Raw genomic sequence first — 17,308 nt, forward strand, 5'->3', positions numbered from 1 at the left:
GAGAAAGACATACATAAATAATCACCAGCCTAAGTCTGGTGTTTAAAATGAAAAAAAGTTACACTTAGATACGAGGGGAAAAAAAAAAATAAAATATTATTTTACTGCCTTCCAAAGACATATACCTCAGCAGTTATGTTCCAGTTTCAGGTTTTCTGCTAGCATTTCATTAAAGCACTTCATCTGCCAATAAAAATAGCTATAAATTTAGGGCATCATTCAGAAAGGCACACTAATCCCATAGATTTAAATGTGCACTGTAATATCTTTCTGAATTGAGCTAATTAATCCTTGGGTTGACTGCGGAAAAAAAAGGGTTATGATTTAACACAGAAGGTAGTATTTTTTCTCAAGAAACATCTATTCTGTCCAACAGAACAGTGGACAAAATTCTGCACTGCCTGACATATGCAATCAGGATTTTATGAAGTGTTTTGAGCCTCTGAAATGTCAAATGGTAGATATATAGGTGGAAGAAAGTAGACAGATAATGTTAGCTTTTATCTTTATACCAGTAGTAACATGTTCAATATTAAATCATGAAGAGCTCTCTTTGCTCATCTCTTGGACATTAAAAATATAGTCTGACAAGAACTACTTAATTTTCCTCTCTTTTAGAAAAAAAATAAAAATTCTTGTTCTCTGCAATCTGAGATAAAATGGTTCATTTTGTAGATGCAGCTTCAAAAAGAAATCATGCCATGTTCCTCCATTATAAGAAGGATTAAAACCTACAAAAGTGAACTAGTCCACTAAGTGTACCACTGATCTCCTAACTGCTAGCTGGGAAATATGTCTATTGTTATCCTCTCATCCTTAGTTCTGAGTGTACAAAAGTATTTAGCATAAGTAATATGTATTAAAATGTCAATAAACTGTCTGTGCTATTTGAGACCTAATTAGCATTTTTATTGAGCTCTTGTGTTAGCATTTTCAGAAAGAGACTTTTATTAATTACCAATTTACATCCATACTTTGATACCACAGGTCACTGTTAAATGGGTCATTTCAAAATTAATGGTTCTTATGAAGCACAATACTTCAATTTCAGCAGATTTCACCATTAGTAATTAAAGTGTGCATGTGCCCCAACCTATTTATCATGGTAACTAGACAGCTTAAGACATTTACAAGATGCTGCTCTTGATAAAAGACAATATTCTATTTCATTGGTGTTTTCAATAGAATTTTCACCTTCTGTAATCTAGACTAATTAAGAAAAACTTGTTATTTACCTGTCAGAGAAAAAAAAATATATATATATATCTCAAATACAACCTGGGAAGATATAATTGCTAAATTCTCAGCTTCCTGTCTTTGGTGGTTTTATGTTGAAATTATTGATATTGTTCAGTTATTAGGGTACTGCATTACACATCTACCATAGTTACAGGGTTGTGAGTGTCTCTGCTACAAATCTCACCAATAAGAGGTTATAATTGAGCTTGAGCAAATTTAGCTCAGGCTAATGTAAGCCCAAATTTTTCTGGATATTTTTTAACCAAAACAAGAAAAACACAGCATCCATGCACTAGACCATTGTCCAGGAATCTGATATACAAATCTCAAAGCTATTGAAGATGCTATAAAGAATGTTAAAATTAGTATTTCTGAATTTTAGGTGAAAAAATGAAAACAAAAACAAAACCAAAACCAACATAAACTGACATTGTTTTAAATAAATGCAATTTTTTAGTGGCAAGAAACTATTGTTCCAACTGACAAATAGCAAGCATTCACTTCTGGAAAGTACAAAGCTTTATATTTAATTTCTGATTAAAAAACCTAACCAATCAACCAAAACACCAAAAAAAACCCCGAAACATGTATCAGGCATCAAGCTTACAGAAATACAATTTACAAGAAATAATAAAAAAAAAGGAGGGTGTGAAGTGAACACTGACTTATATTACAAGAGAAAAAGCATCGGTGATCATGTTTCCAAGATGAAAGTCACTTCATATATATGGCATTTATTATCTTCTTGGTATTCACAGTACTTTTTGACTATAGGATAAAATCTAATGGATCATTATGTGAATTCTCAATCTTCTGTGTTGGACAGTCACTTTTTCCCCTTTATCTTGCTTTTTGTCTGTCTTACATGTTTGTTCACCTGGTAATTTAAAGAGGTTTAGCTAAGGAACTGATGATTTGAATCACTTAGTCTTTTTTAAGTTTCCTCTTTTTTTTTTTTTTTTTTTTTTCTTACCTTTGACTTTAGCTACTAATGTTTCAGGATGCTGCCATAATAAATGATCCTATGTTTCTGGTTACTTTGAATCCAGACCAACACTATTGGTTCAATATTAAAAAGAGATTGAAAGACAAATTCTGTTACGTCTCTAAGGTAAAATTGAAAAACTAAGAAGCCTCTACAAATTCTCCAGTTTTTCCCTTACAGGACAACAACTCCAACCTATCTTCTTCTATTTTCAAGAAAATAAGAAAAATCCAGCTGCTATATAAAAAAGACATAACTCCTTTCAATTTTAGCCACAGCTGCCCTTTGTCTAAGTTTTTAGAAGGTCAAATCACCACCAGACTTTGACTGTGATCATTCCAGAAATCGTTAATGCCAGAAAGATCCCAGAAAATATATTTTTATCACCTGGACAAAATAATTAAGCTCAATAAAAAATATTGTTTAGGTTAAGAAAGACCATGCTCAGATCATGACTAAGTTCACAGTTTTCTAAGTTCAGTGTGCAGCAGGAAGTCTAAACTTCACCAGAACAGCTGCTATGAAATGATAGTCTATAATGAACATTTTCTTGCTTTTGCCAGATAATGGAAGCTTTTGTTGTTGTAGTTTCCTTTTTAAACCCTTTGGTTCTCCCACAGATAGATTACTATAGGTAACAGTTGCTGTTCCTTAAATGAAAAAAACAAGGTAACATGTCTTTAGATTTACCTTTTGGGGGCTTTTATACTGTCATTGGAAATAAGATATCCTTTTATATTAATAACTAGTTATCTTATTTGAAAAGAGAAATAGAGATAAATGGTTGGTTTTAAGAGTAACATGGGATAGCATCATGAAAGCTATACCAATATTCATGCCATTTGGGGTATCTATGAAAAACCTAGAACAGAAGGATGAGTAGTGGCACAGATGGTTGATGATACTAAATTATTAAGAATAGTGAAAAATAAAACTGACTGAAAGAATTGAAAAAGAATCTCAGCTAAAAATGCTAAAACAAAGTGTTGAAAACTGTAAATTAATGCATGTGGGGAACTACAGTTCTAACTGTACATACATTCTGATGGGCCTAAATTTTGCTTTTTGTCAGTTGGGTGAGAGATCTGGACCTGAATTTTGCAAAAGTCAGCTCAGTATTCACCTGAGGTCAAAAAGATAAAGTGGACATTAGAATTTATTAAGAATACGTAAAAGAACGTATAGTATTTCTGTGTTATTAATACCTCTGTGGTATTCCTATGTCTCAAATATGGCATACAATTCTGGTCACTTACTGTCAAAAAGGGTATAACTGACATGAAGATGGATGCTCAGAGGTATAAAATGGCTCCTGTAGAAAGAGAAATTAAATAGAACAAGACTCATCAGCTTCAGAGAACAGGCGGTGGGGTATGATAAAAGTATATAATATAATGAATGGTATGGAACAGATGAATAAGAAACTAATACTCGCTATTTCTCATAACACAGAAAGTAGGGACAGCAAATGAGATTATAAGGCAGCTGGTTTAAAACAAATTGAGGGAAGTAGTTTTTCACAGAATGTGTAACTAAGTTCTGGCACTCATTGCCACAGGATATTTTGGATGCCAAAAGTACAAATGGCATCAAAAGTAGATTAGACAAATTTGTAGGAGAAATGTCCAGCAAGGTCTACTAAACACTGTGATGTGAAAGTGAAGTCTTCACTCCAGAAGGTCTTAAGTAAGAGCTTGCCAAAACCTGGTAGTACACTGGTGGAAGTGTTATTCAGCATCTAACCAAGGGCAGAAACACTGGGTTAAATAGAACTCTAGCTTAGCCCAGTGTAATCCACTATATGGTTTTCTTTCGTTCTATGAAGCATCCACTTGCCTGGGGAAAAAGGGAAAAAAAAAAAAAAAAAAAAAAAAGACAATTTTGCTCTAGATTCCTTCCTTCCTTCCTTCCTTCCTTCCTTCCTTCCTTCCTTCCTTCCTTCCTTCCTTCCTTTCCATTCCTTCCATTCCTTCCTTCCTCTCTTTCTTTCTTTCTTTCTTTCTTTCTTTCTTTCTTTCTTTCAGGTGGGACTGAAGCTGTTAAATCTTTTCTAGGCTTTTCAAGCTACATTAGGAAGAGCTGAATGTAGCTGAATGTACCTACGGATGGATGAGCCAGTTCTGAAAAAATAAGAAGTGACCTAAACTTTCACCCATAAGTTTCAGTGAACTGAACAGCTTTTTGAGGTTCAACATGTTCAGTTAATGAATGTCTATGACTCTGCACACCCTAGTTCAAGGCATGAGTGAAAATGGAACAGCAAAAAGACCATGTTCATATTTCTTTCCTAGGTAAAACCAGAAAATAATAGAAATCTCATAAATCACCTTAATATCCCACATATCCCATTTTTATTTCCAGATCAATGAGCTTTGATTGCCTTTGCTACATGCTGGGGTGGGAGGGGATGACAAAGAAAGGATAGGGAACTGAATCTATAAACCGTAAATGTCAGGTTTGGTTAATCTTGCTTTTATTGAGAAATTCTGTAAAAAAAAGTCCATAACTAGGAAAACAAGGTACTAGTTACTCTAAGTTAGGTTACACCACCTCAATCAAGTCTCACAGGATTTTCATGAAGCAGCTTTTCCTGCAAAGTGAATTCCACCTATGAATAATTTATAAAGGGTTTATATACAAAGGATCAATTCTTAGGGTTTACATCTCTATGTTACTCATTTACATGACTATTTGTCATCTGTTTCTTCTGTATTAAAATCAATGTAATTACATAATAGATAAAATTATGTATTTTTAGTGTATGAAGGATAGTCAATTTTTATACTCAGGATTTTAATGTAATGTTTATTTTATATTATAACACATAACATATATATTTGTTGTTTTTTTTTCCTATTTTTAGTCTCCCTCCCTGTTTTTCACTCTGCTTCCTCCAGTCTATCTTAACTTTTTTTAAAATTACATTTATTTATTTTCTACTCTTTTCCCAATTCTGTAATCATCTTTCTGTGAATATCGGTAATCAGATATTTGGGTCAGAATTTTATATGGATCATATTCAAATACGTCTCAAATTAAATACTTAAATACTTCAAGTACTTATAGAAAGTTCTATCATGTCAACACTTAGCCAACAGATTAGGCCATCTTTAATCTTACACTTGTCTGGTCATGTTCAGTACATAATGCAAGAGATTTTCACTGGGCTCAAATCCTGGTTAGAGCTTTCAACCACTCTCACATGGACTTCATTTTTTTTTTTTTTTTTTTTTTTTTTCCTGACAAGTCCAACATGAGGTAAATTTTATTATGAAGTTTTGTACTTCATTACGAAGTATTCTTTTGGGGTTTTTTGTAATGTTTTTTTTGTTTGTTTGATTGATTGATTGATTGTTTGTTTGTGTTTCTTTTTGGTGTTTTTTGGGTTTTTTTTGGTTTTTTTTGTTGTTGTTGCTGTTTGTTTTGTTGTTGTTGTTTTTTGTTTGTTTGTTTGTTTGTTTGTTTTTTCACAAGATCTAATTCTCAGTGGTTATTACAGTTACACAATCTCATGCCTGGGTTCTGAGGCACTTCCCCTAAAGACAGAAATAGAAATTGTCCTTAGGAATAAGGCACTGCAAAACTGTCCAAATTGTTCTTTAAATGTATAACACCTATATTTTGCTTAGAAAATTCTCATTCATATTTTCTATTTTGTAAAAGAAAAGCCCATTCCCAGTGCCCCTGAAATTACAAGCAAATGGCTGCAGTGTGAAGATTAGTAATTTAGAAACTAGTCTTATTTAACAAAATGTTTTTTCTTTGTTTAGTCTGACAGACTGCTCAGCCTGATGTCACTTAAAGTATGCAATACTGCATTGCATTCCACTGAGCCGCAGATTAATTCCTTTTACTAAAATCATGTTTTCTATCCCAACTATAAAGTTTGTAGGTTTTTTGTTTTGGTTTGGTTTGTTTTTTTTAAATTAGTTCTGCTGCATACTGGAAACACACTTCCTTTTCTGTTCAAAGCCAAGTACAGCATTAAACTGCTCTACCATAGCAATATAAATCAGTCTTTCATGGTCACCAAGTTTAAGAAACTGAATTTCAGGGAAAAAGAGAGTTCCCTTTCTATAGAGCAAATTGTGACGTTTATCTCAAAGAAACACTCAGTTCAGGCAGATATGATTAATCTTTTTAATGCAACAAATTAGGAAACAGAAAAGTGGTTCACAAACTCCATCATTCTCATAACGAAACATGAAGAAGATGAATCATAGAAAGTTAGAACAAAAACCAAATAAATAAAAATTGTGAAGCTAAGAACATGTGTACTTAATTTCACCGTCTAATCATTTTGAGACAGATACTTGCCTTATTAAAACACAAGCCATTATAAACAAATGCATACAGTTGTCCCAGTGTACCTTCCTAAAACCTTGTATGTATGTATCTGAAAACTTCTAAGTGCAGGCAAGAATGATGAGATTGTTTATTTTAATGGGATGGAGAATGTTTCCTCATCTCCATTTCACTTTCTATGCTAATGAGGAATGAAACAAGTCTACAGACCAGTTTCCTACCTTTTATTTTGTGTAGTGTTGACAGTATATAAGTACTGAACCAACTAGCAGAGGAAAGGGAACATTTTACACAGGAGCTCACGAATTGGAGAAGTTCTGTCTGGACATGCAGAGGCTTCGTGCTATGCTGAAAAAGTCAACAGTGACTTCCTATGATACAATAAGAAGAAAGGAGAGGATTTATTTAGTCTTTTGGAAAGGAGTAGTAACATAAGTTACATAAGTTACTAAGTAGTAACATAAGGGAGTAAAATAATGAGATAAAAAATTCTGAGAGAGCAAAATTTGGACTGAAATCTGAGAACATGAGGAAAGGAGGTAGTTTTGCTAGTAGCAAAATCTTTTCATGCCTTTTAGCAGTTTTGACAGTATCAGAAGTGCAGGCACCTGAAACCAGAAAATAAATTGGAAAATAGTTGAAAGGATGTTTACTGACCTGCACTATAAAAAGTAAGGCCAAGTATGCAATTTCATCATGTGAATGACTTCCCACTCCCTGGTTGCTTGGGTTGTGTGTGGATCCAACAGTCAGTCACAAGGCAGTATTATGGCCCTGAATCTATTTAGAACTATACATGTGCCCTATGCATCAGTAGTCATTCTTCTGTAGTTTCTCCGAAGTCATACTCATGTAGTCTGATTCCACCAGGATACAGGGCTAAATTTGCATTACAGTTGAATCATGACTGGGAAACTCTCCTTTGTGTCTTCTTTTCATAAGTGGTCTATGTTCTTTCCTAACTGAAAAATCTATATAGTGATTTTTTTTTTATTATTTATTTTTTTTTTTTCTGAACAAAAGTGTTAAAGATGAAAAAGAAGAGCTTGTATTCTCCAGACTCAGACAGTCTTCTTCTCAGCCCAGTACTTGGATCATTCATTAAAGCAACAATTTGTTCTTAAAGTGTTGTAAATAATTTGTAAATAAAATAAAATTTGTAATTAAAAATATTATTTTAGTTCAGAATATTTTGCAATTCATTTTTTCCTAATACATTAAGGTAATTTTCAAAGGACTCTCTAAACTGAAATATATATCTTTCTTATCTTTCATTTCCTAACTAAAAGTCTTAATTAACATTGCATCAGGAAATTAATGTACATATACATAAACATGCAGAGAAAGCTATCAAATTTGCTGTAAGATAAAACCCATGTGTAATTACCTTAAAGAACATGTTATAGGCTCAGTTCATTAAGTAACATGTAATATATGGCATTTCACAAGGTCAGCTTATAGGGGTTTATAAGATAAGGTCAGATTTGAAAAAAATATTGTTACTGGAGCACAAAAGAGTCCCAGCTATGGATAATGAAATTTTGCCCACATTCATAATTAATCAATATGTTTCAACCTTGCCTTATATTCTGAAGTATAAAACAATTAAAAAATAATGCATTCAAAGACTCTTATCTTTTCTGTGGTCTTTCAGACTTTTCCAAGAGCCTGATTAAAAGTAATTTTTATCTAAATAGTACTTCCTGAATTAATTCTGAATCAAACATTTCTTTCAGGGATAAAAAAACTAACGAACCAAAAAAACTTCTGAAATCTCCTAGGTTTTGTGGAAATATCTCCCTGTTCTCTTTGCTACTTTTGAATCTTCTCTGTTATTTGTTCCTGTCCTCACCACCTTCTTCTTCACTGAAAATCACTACAGACTTTGTTTCATCACAGAGTGCTTCCTGACTGAGTGTTGTTTCTAACACTAATCTCAGGTGTAAATTTCTCCTCTCTGGTCTTCTCTCTCGTCAGTACTAGGAATGGGAACTCCTCTCTTAGCAAGAGATGATGTGTACAGAGTCCTCATCCATAGGCTGAACCCTGCAAGTAATTCTACATCCCCCCAGTACTCCCAGATTTGTAACTGTACCTCCTCAGGTGTGTTACAGAAGAGTGGAATGCACCTCACTCAAAAGGGAAAAGGAGCAATACGTTCTATTGAGGTAAAATAATAATTTGTCAGATTTTAATGAATTTGATAGAATTTAACAAAGTTAACAGTGGTTTGACAAGGTTCAACAAGTACAATGACAAGGCTCCCCTTATTAATTATTTAATGGAGGAAATATACAGAGGAAAACTGAGTAAGCCTTGAGTTAGAATGATTTACACAGAGTGGAGATGCAAAGGGTGAGGAAAACTCTCCCATCGACTAGTGAAATATTAGTATCAATTTAGCATGCAATCAAAGTAAGCAAGGCAAAATCAAAGATACTATACTACAGAGCTAGACATGATATCAGTTGCTTACCAAAGAAAGATTTGCCATTGGTAAAAGTTCTCTCTGCCTGGAGGAGCAACCTTGAGAGGTGTCCCAGCTCAAGGGGAGATCACCACCATACAGCCATGCTGCCTAGAGGGAGAGGTCAAAGGTGGCTCACCTAGGCTGTCATAGTTACAGAAAAACATGGTTGGCTTGTAATCAAATAAAATTTGATGGGAAATGCACGCGTGAGATTTATTGTACCCCTAAGTTCCTTGACAAATGAGTCTTGGAAAAGCCACCCACTATTCATATGTTTCTTGCATGACTGGTGTTCCAAGCATTAGTGCTCACTGTACTACTCTGGTCCCTTTGAACTGGAGGAGTCCATGGTGTGGCCATGGTGAAGGCCTTTGCCTCCTCCAGAACCTGCATCAAACCAGCACCAGTCCAGACAAGGATGTCACAAGGTGTTGAACTTGAAACAAAATGAGGTGAGGAAGGTATGTGAAGGGAAGGAACAGCAATACTGACAGAAACCAGGATCAAATCCCAGAACCACTGTTAGTAAAAGACAGCATATTGTTCAGTATAGACCTCATAGTACAGTAAACAGTGGCAGTTTTTGAAGAATGGCCCACAGTGTGGCAACAACTATGGGGCTTGAATTATAAATATGAAATAAAGTATGTTCTGTCATATAGTTGGGGCTGTTCTGTAGTATACTGGGGCTGTGCCTCTCTGCATAGTGATTGTACCAGAGTAATTGATTTTTTTAGTAGACTAGTACCTCACTTGGTAGCCATCTGTGTAGATGAAATGATAGAATGGCTTGAGGCAGTGGACTGACTTGAACCTAGGTCATTAACTGAGCCTTTGAAGTAGAGTTATTAACTGGTTACTAGAGGAGCACTCCTAGTAAGAATTTTGCACAGGTCTAGAAGCAACCCAAAGCAAACCCTTCTGTGTCTAGTCCAAATGTATGTTTAGGAATTTTCATTAACACCCTGGGTGGTGCATCCCAAAGACTCCTAGAGGCGATTCGCAAAATCACGGAATGTTAGGGATCGGAAGAGACCTCAAAAGATCATGTAGTCCAACCCCCGCACCGGAGCAGGAAGACCTAGATGATGTTACACAGGAAGGAGTCCAGGTGGGCTTTGAATGTCTCCAGAGCAGAAGATTTCACAACCTTCCTGGCAGCCTATTCCAGTGTTCTGTTACCCTCACTGAGAAGAAGTTTCTTCTCATATTTAAGGAGAACCTCCTGTGTTCCAGTTTGTATCCATTACCCCTTGTCCTACCGTTGATTGTCACTGAGAAGAGCCTGACTCCATCCTCCTGACACTCACCCTTTACATATTTATAAACATTAATGAGGTCACCCTTCAGTCTCCTGTTCTCCAAGCTAAAGAGACCCAGCTCCCTCAGCCTTTCCTCATAAGGGAGATGCTCCACTCCCTTAATCATCTTCATTGCTCTGCACTGGATTCTCTCCAGCAGTTCCCTGTCCTTCTTGAACTGAGGGGTCCAGAACTGGACACAATATTGCAGATGCGGTCTCACCAGGGCAGAGTAGAGGGGAAGGAGAACCTCTCTCAACCTGCTGATCACCCCCCTTCTAATACATCCCAGGATGCCATTGGCCTTCTTGGCCAGAAGGGCACAACGCTGCCTCATGGTCATGCTGCTGTTCACCAGGACCTCCAGGTCCCTTTCCCCTACACTGTTCCCCAATAGGTCATTCCCCAACTTATACTGGATTCCTGCTATAGATGTAAGGAAATTGTATGTAGACTATAAATATTCAATAAAAACAATTCCTGTAGACATAGTCTGGTGGATCAGTCTTTTGTATGTAGCTAATTTATTTAAGAGATGTTTTGTACATTGTTAAGACATAAGAAGAACAAAGAATTATGCATGTACTGGGGCCATCTGAATTACAAGAACTATGCAAAATGCTGATTTGAGCAGTCTCTCCTGATCCAGCTGAAGGTTCTAACGTGATGACCCTTGTAACATGTCTGTTAAAAACCAAAACTCCCACCACCACCAAAGAGTGACTAACCATTCTGTTCTAGAGACTCAATTCCATGTGCAAGCAACACCTCTACCAAGATCCCAGTAAATTAGGTTTTTTCTCATTTTTTACAAACACTGTCAAGACTGTCTGTGAAATCGAGAGAATGCACTTTGTGTATGGGTCTGATTTATGTTAAATTGTGCTCTAATAGTAAATGTCTGTTGTAAGCTACTGCTTTATTTCTAACCTAGGAATAAATAAATGTAATATTTTTGCTTAATTTTTCTTGATCTGCAGCCAAGGTATGTTGTATCATCACTGCCAGCTCTATTTTTTAATGAATTAGCAATACAATTATTTACAAAAATCACACAACACATGGAGTATGCAATAAACAAATGAAAGTGTCTCAAAATTCATTTTAAAAACACACAATTTCAATTTATCCATAGAAAACATCGTAAAAGTCAATTATTATTGTGATATCTAAAATAGTTTCTAGTGTTCATACACAACTGTTGTAGGATCAACATGCTGTAGAGAAACTACAAGAATTTTTTTCAATCATCTATTTGAATGGGTGTGAGAATAACGCTTTCTCATATCTTGTCAGAAAAGCTCAGTGATGTCTTCTCTCAGATATCATATTACAGTGCAACATTCTCATTAGACCATATTAGGTAGAAAAAATAAAGCTTTTTTTTTTTTTTTTTTTCCTAAAATACATGAAGCAAATTTACACTTACTAGTATGTATTAAATTTTATTCTCATAAAACAGAGGGACCAAAAATCTTTCATAGGATGAGTAGCTCATGAAATAATTTACAAATCTAAGCCTATACTATTTCTCTTTGAGTTCTTCTTAATACCCTTGCTACTTCAATACTTGAGGCTTTTTCCAAGAAGATCCATCTCACACAGCTTGGCAAGGTGTGCTATGACATTGTTAAGTGGAGACATAAGAGTTAATGTGGGATAGCAAATTCCTTACTGTAGATGGAAAAAAAATATTTTTTAAATAAAAGGGCTCTTATGCTACTTGTCTTCTTGTACCATGACATTTCTTTGCATCATTAAAATTTTCAGTTGTGTAATATTTGCTATTTCTTAAAAGAGTCTAGATGTTTCTCTGTTCTTGTAGTGTAACTTGTGAAGGAGTAACCATCTTCCTCTACAGCAGAAATAATACACGCAAAGATACTTAAGTTTTGATTATCAAAATTCATGTCACATTTACAATATTTCTTTGAGTTTTTTAACTATTTTGTTTCCACAGTTGTGCCAAGTAATTTCCACTCTTAGAACTACAGGCAGGCAGCTTTTAAAACTACAAATTAAAACAGAGAGTCTGGATTACCATTCAGGGTCTTTTTTTTTGTTTCCCCAGTAAAAGATGGGAAAATAGATAAATGAATTGTAAACTTCTGGAGCAAACCAGTGATTTCATTGCCCTCAAAGAGTGTTCTAAAGAACATTTATTTAGCTGTAACTAACATTCACTGAGTTTGAAGTAATATTGCTTTTTATTGTTAAGGAGATTACGTGTGAATCTGGTAAGGAATTTAGTTAGCAACTGCTTGATTGGTTGTGGTTTTTTTTTTGTTTGTTTGTTGTTGTTGTTGTTTGTTTTTATTTGTTTGTTTTTGTTTATATTGTTAATTTACATTATAGGAGAAGGGAAAAAGAAACTTCACAGTCAATGAAGTCAAAGTGAAAGTGTATTTCTACAGGAGAAAGCCACATGACCTTCATGCAAGCTGTCAAAACAGGACCAGCAGCACATTCAAGTCTATAGCAATCAAACAAACCTTCAAAGAGAATAAGAACAAAAAAGTCTTTGTATTTGGATGCTATGGTGCTCTCCTGGAAGATACAGAGAATTCCAGGCTGCTACTTCATGTAGAGTTTCCACAGATCTCAGTGGCAAATGGAAATACATCCCTTCCTCCTAGAAGTTCAGTCCTCCTTAGAAGTTCTTGCTCCTGCCAGATGAACCATCACTACACAGGATATGTATTATCTCTGAGAAAGTGCTTTGTTTCATCATCCTCATTAGTCTGTGTTAGGTAGAAATAAGTACAAGGTACTTTAATAATATCTAGCAAACATGATAATGTTCATAATACCTCAATTTCAAAAAGATTATTAAAGAATTAAGAGGTTATGTTTTCAATAACATCTGTAGATCAGGAAGCAAGTTACCATTATTGACAAATGAGCTAAGAAAATCCATTCTGAAGAGACTTTTAAATAGATTTAGAACAGAAACATCCTTGCAGATTTAAAACATGGGATGAATACACTCCACAGAATGCAGACACATATTCAGTATACCCAGAATATTACTGATTGTATATATATACAAACATGTGCATGCACCAAGAATGAAAAGAAGATGAGTAAAAAACATTTTAATTTTATTCTAATTATCTCTGATTGAGTGTTTACATGCTAAAAGGAATTTTATATTAAAGCTTCAGAAAAGTTTGTAGTCCTTGGGCATTTGCATGGCTCTCATCTCTGAGAACATATTTTTCTCTTCTGATAGGATTATAGACCCATATAGTTCTATCATTGCTTTATTCTTATGATTAAGATGAAAAAAAAAGAAAAAAAAGAAAAAAAGAAAAGAAAAAAAGAAAAAAAAAAGAAAAAAAGAAAAGAAAAGAAAAAAAAGAAAAGAAAAGAAAAGAAAAGAAAAGAAAAGAAAAGAAAAGAAAAGAAAAGAAAAGAAAAGAAAAGAAAAGAAAAGAAAAGAAAAGAAAAGAAAAGAAAAGAAAAGAAAGAAAAGAAAAGAGAAAAGGAAAGGAAAGGAAAGAAAAGAAAAGAAAAGAAAAGAAAAGAAAAGAAAAGAAAAGAAAAGGAAAAGAAAAGAAAAGAAAAGAAAAGAAAAGAAAAGAAAAGAAAAGAAAAGAAAAGAGGAAAGGAAAGGAAAGGAAAGGAAAGGAAAGGAAAGGAAAGGAAAGGAAAGGAAAGGAAAGGAAAGGAAAGGAAAGCTAATTTCCTCCTGTTTTGTTCCACAAGACATTCCAGGTCACATAGATCTGAGAGGATAAAATTTCGATGCAGATTCAGGAAAGATCTATTGTTCTTGGAAAAATTCTTTACTTTCACTGCAGTTTTATTTTATTCTGCTGGGGTTTTTTTCAGACAAATTTTGATAAAAACTCATGTGAACTGCAAATTTAAAATCTTTGCTTTGTAAATCTGTAATTTTATTATTATAAGCAGATTGGAACTTTTAAAGCTTTTAAGTTGCAAAGCTTGAAAAACACAATGTATCATTTCATTCATCATCATGTTTACAGGTGGGTCTGAAGAAGTTAAAGTATTTGAGAAACTTCTAACTATTTGCAATGCAGTAGAATTAGTGACAGCAAATCTTGGACTAACATATGACAAGTAAAGTCAGGGTAGGGCTGGTCAGAAACTCATGTATAGTATTTCTTCAGCAATAGGCTTTTAACCAAATATAATTTTCATAGAACTTTCCTAGAAAGTTGCTAATACTGCTGGTGTGAATACTCCTTACCTAATTGTTCTGATATCTGATAGGGCTTAAGACCATTGTTCTTCAGCTACAGAGGAAAAGTACGATGGATCACAGGAAGTGTAGCAAGCAAAAAACTTCAGTGTGATCAATAAACATAGTTTTATCTCCTTTTCCAGTTTTGTTTAAAAAAGGAATACAGGTATAGGCATATCAGATTCATAAATGAAAGAAACTCTGTGTCTTCCATATTGTCTTAGGAAAAAACAACAACAACAACAACAACAAAAGCCACAAAAAAACAACCAACCAACCAAAAAAGGTAGTTCTGTTCACTTCTGTGATTTTGCTAAGTGTGGACATGAAGCACCCATCTTTTCTTCTTGGTTATATAAATTTAAGGAATTGGATCCTTCCATGGCACATGGCCCATGTGATAGTCATGAAAGGAATAAGAAAACCATTGTTTACAGCTATAAGAATATGGAGAAAAAAAAAATTGCTTTTTATTCATTGACAACAACAGAAACAAAATTTGGGGTTGATTCCTGGTCTTCCAATGGATAGACTATAATGGACTACCAATAATACTACATCTTATTATTCTTTAATTCATATGATTAAATGAATAAACATACCTTCTTTAATAGCATTAGGCACAAACACATTGGTAAGGCTACGTAAAGTGAACGAGGCAGAAAGGAGGCACTTTGTAAAAGCTTTTTTGGTAATAAGAATAGAGGAAAAGACAAATCCAATTAAAAAAATGTGTTCTGGAGAATATACAGAAATGAACTACATTGCATGAAAAATTTAAAACAAAATCAGACATTTTCAGATGTTTTACAACACACAGATTACAGGTGGCTGAACTAAACCATAAATATTTATTTTAATAACAATTCTCAGTTCCACAACAAAAATAGAATGTCTAAAGGTGGTTTGTATTGAAATCAACTGCTTCCCGGTTTTGTTTTTTTTTTTTTTCCTGGAAATTCAAATGTTTTCTTATTACTTGAGTTAAATCAATAAACAAACACACTGTCAAAAGTCAAATGTGGTTCATATCTTTTAACAGCTGTATTATTTTAATTTCACTGATCACACCATCATGTCATATTTCTCTGCCTTTGGTTTATTCACAGGACTCTGAGAGCAACACAGAGTTTTGGGTACGTGCTGACTGCCACATGCTGTCATGTAATCACAGTTTCATATGATTTAGTGATGTATGACTCTTAATCAGTTTCACCTATCAAAATGTCAGCTGGTGGCAGAAAGTTCTACATGAAATAGATAACTCCCTAGAAACAAGACGGGTTTTGTTGTAATGAGCCTGGTTGCCAGCAGTGTCTGAAATATTCTGAATAGCTTGGTTAAGTTGATGAAGATGTATATGTGAGATATATATGTATAGATATATATGTAGATATATATATATATGTATGTATGTAGATATATATGTAGATATATAGAGATATACATATGTATATGTACAGATATATATGTATATCTGTAAATGCTAGAAATACCCAAGGAGGCAAATCTTTTGTCAAGGAAAAGTTAGTAGGAAACTAGACTTCCTTTGCCATTAGGCAAGTTATAAAACCTACCATACCAAAATAGTAGGAGAAATAACAGACTGATTTCTTAACGATTAAGGTATTTCAGAAATAATACAAAGAGCTGAAAATCATCTATCTTTGCAGAGATGGGCAAGAAGAAAGAGCAAGCCTACAGAACTCCACCTTCTACTCAGACATTCCTCCATATCGGAGTTACCCAAAGAACAGTACCTGTGGACAGCAGTGAGATGCTCATGCTTACATGGGTTACATAGAAAAATTAAAAAAAAAAAAAAAAAAAAATCAGAAACTACAAATCTGTCATGTTGACTGTCAAAAGAGAAGCAATACTGGCTTTACCTCTGCTTAGCGAATTCCAGGTAACATTTGGTGGCTGTGGCTGTAACTCTCAGGAACATTCTGCTAGTTTTAAAAGATCACTGGAGAGGGAAGAGCTTGCCATTGTTTTTGATTTGTTTCAGGAAAAAGAATAGTGTTATGATAAAGTGTTTACCTTAACTAGGGATGACCAGAGTAGAGGTAGATAAATATCACATTTTCCATCTTTCTACTTGCTATTATTCCATGTATCTGTCTTTATACAAGTTATATTGATACAAATTAAATTTAAAACTAGTAAAAAGAAATGCAGCTTTATAGGATATATAACTAACTAGTTGATGGAACTTCGGGCCTTGAGAAGGGGATATGAATTTTCAGAGCATTTAAATTAAAGCTGGTGATCTAGAGAAAGGATTGAGGTTTTTGTTTGCTTTTTAAAGATGATAGCTAAGCTCTTTCTGCTCACAACATTCAGAATACCTAACCAATGGATTAAAATATTGGCCTTTCTAGGATGGTTTTCTCTAAAAGAGGAAATGTACTTTTTCTTCAAATGAAGAACCAGGCACTGATTTCCCCAAAAGAAAGGAGAATAATCTCTGAGGTACTGTTGTGCTTGAAAGAGTAGCTCTTTTGTATAAAACATACCATATAAGAGGACTCAATATGTCAAGGAAATCAAAGTATTGAGATAGAGTGTCAACTTATGACCTTGTGAACTAGTTTTCTTTATTCCTGTGGAATGGTAAGATACTTTAAAATACACATACTAAGAAAAACAGGAAATAATTTCCCATAGGAAACCTACCATTTAAAAAAACATATGAGCTCAAATTAATTATATCCCAAAGAGGTTAAAGACTGTGGGTTACCCTCAATTTTGAGCTATATTAGCTAGTGTAATACTTTACACATGTACTTCTTACA

Source organism: Nesoenas mayeri (genome assembly GCF_963082525.1).
Source record: "Nesoenas mayeri genome assembly, chromosome: 1".
Lineage (NCBI taxonomy): Eukaryota > Metazoa > Chordata > Aves > Columbiformes > Columbidae > Nesoenas > Nesoenas mayeri.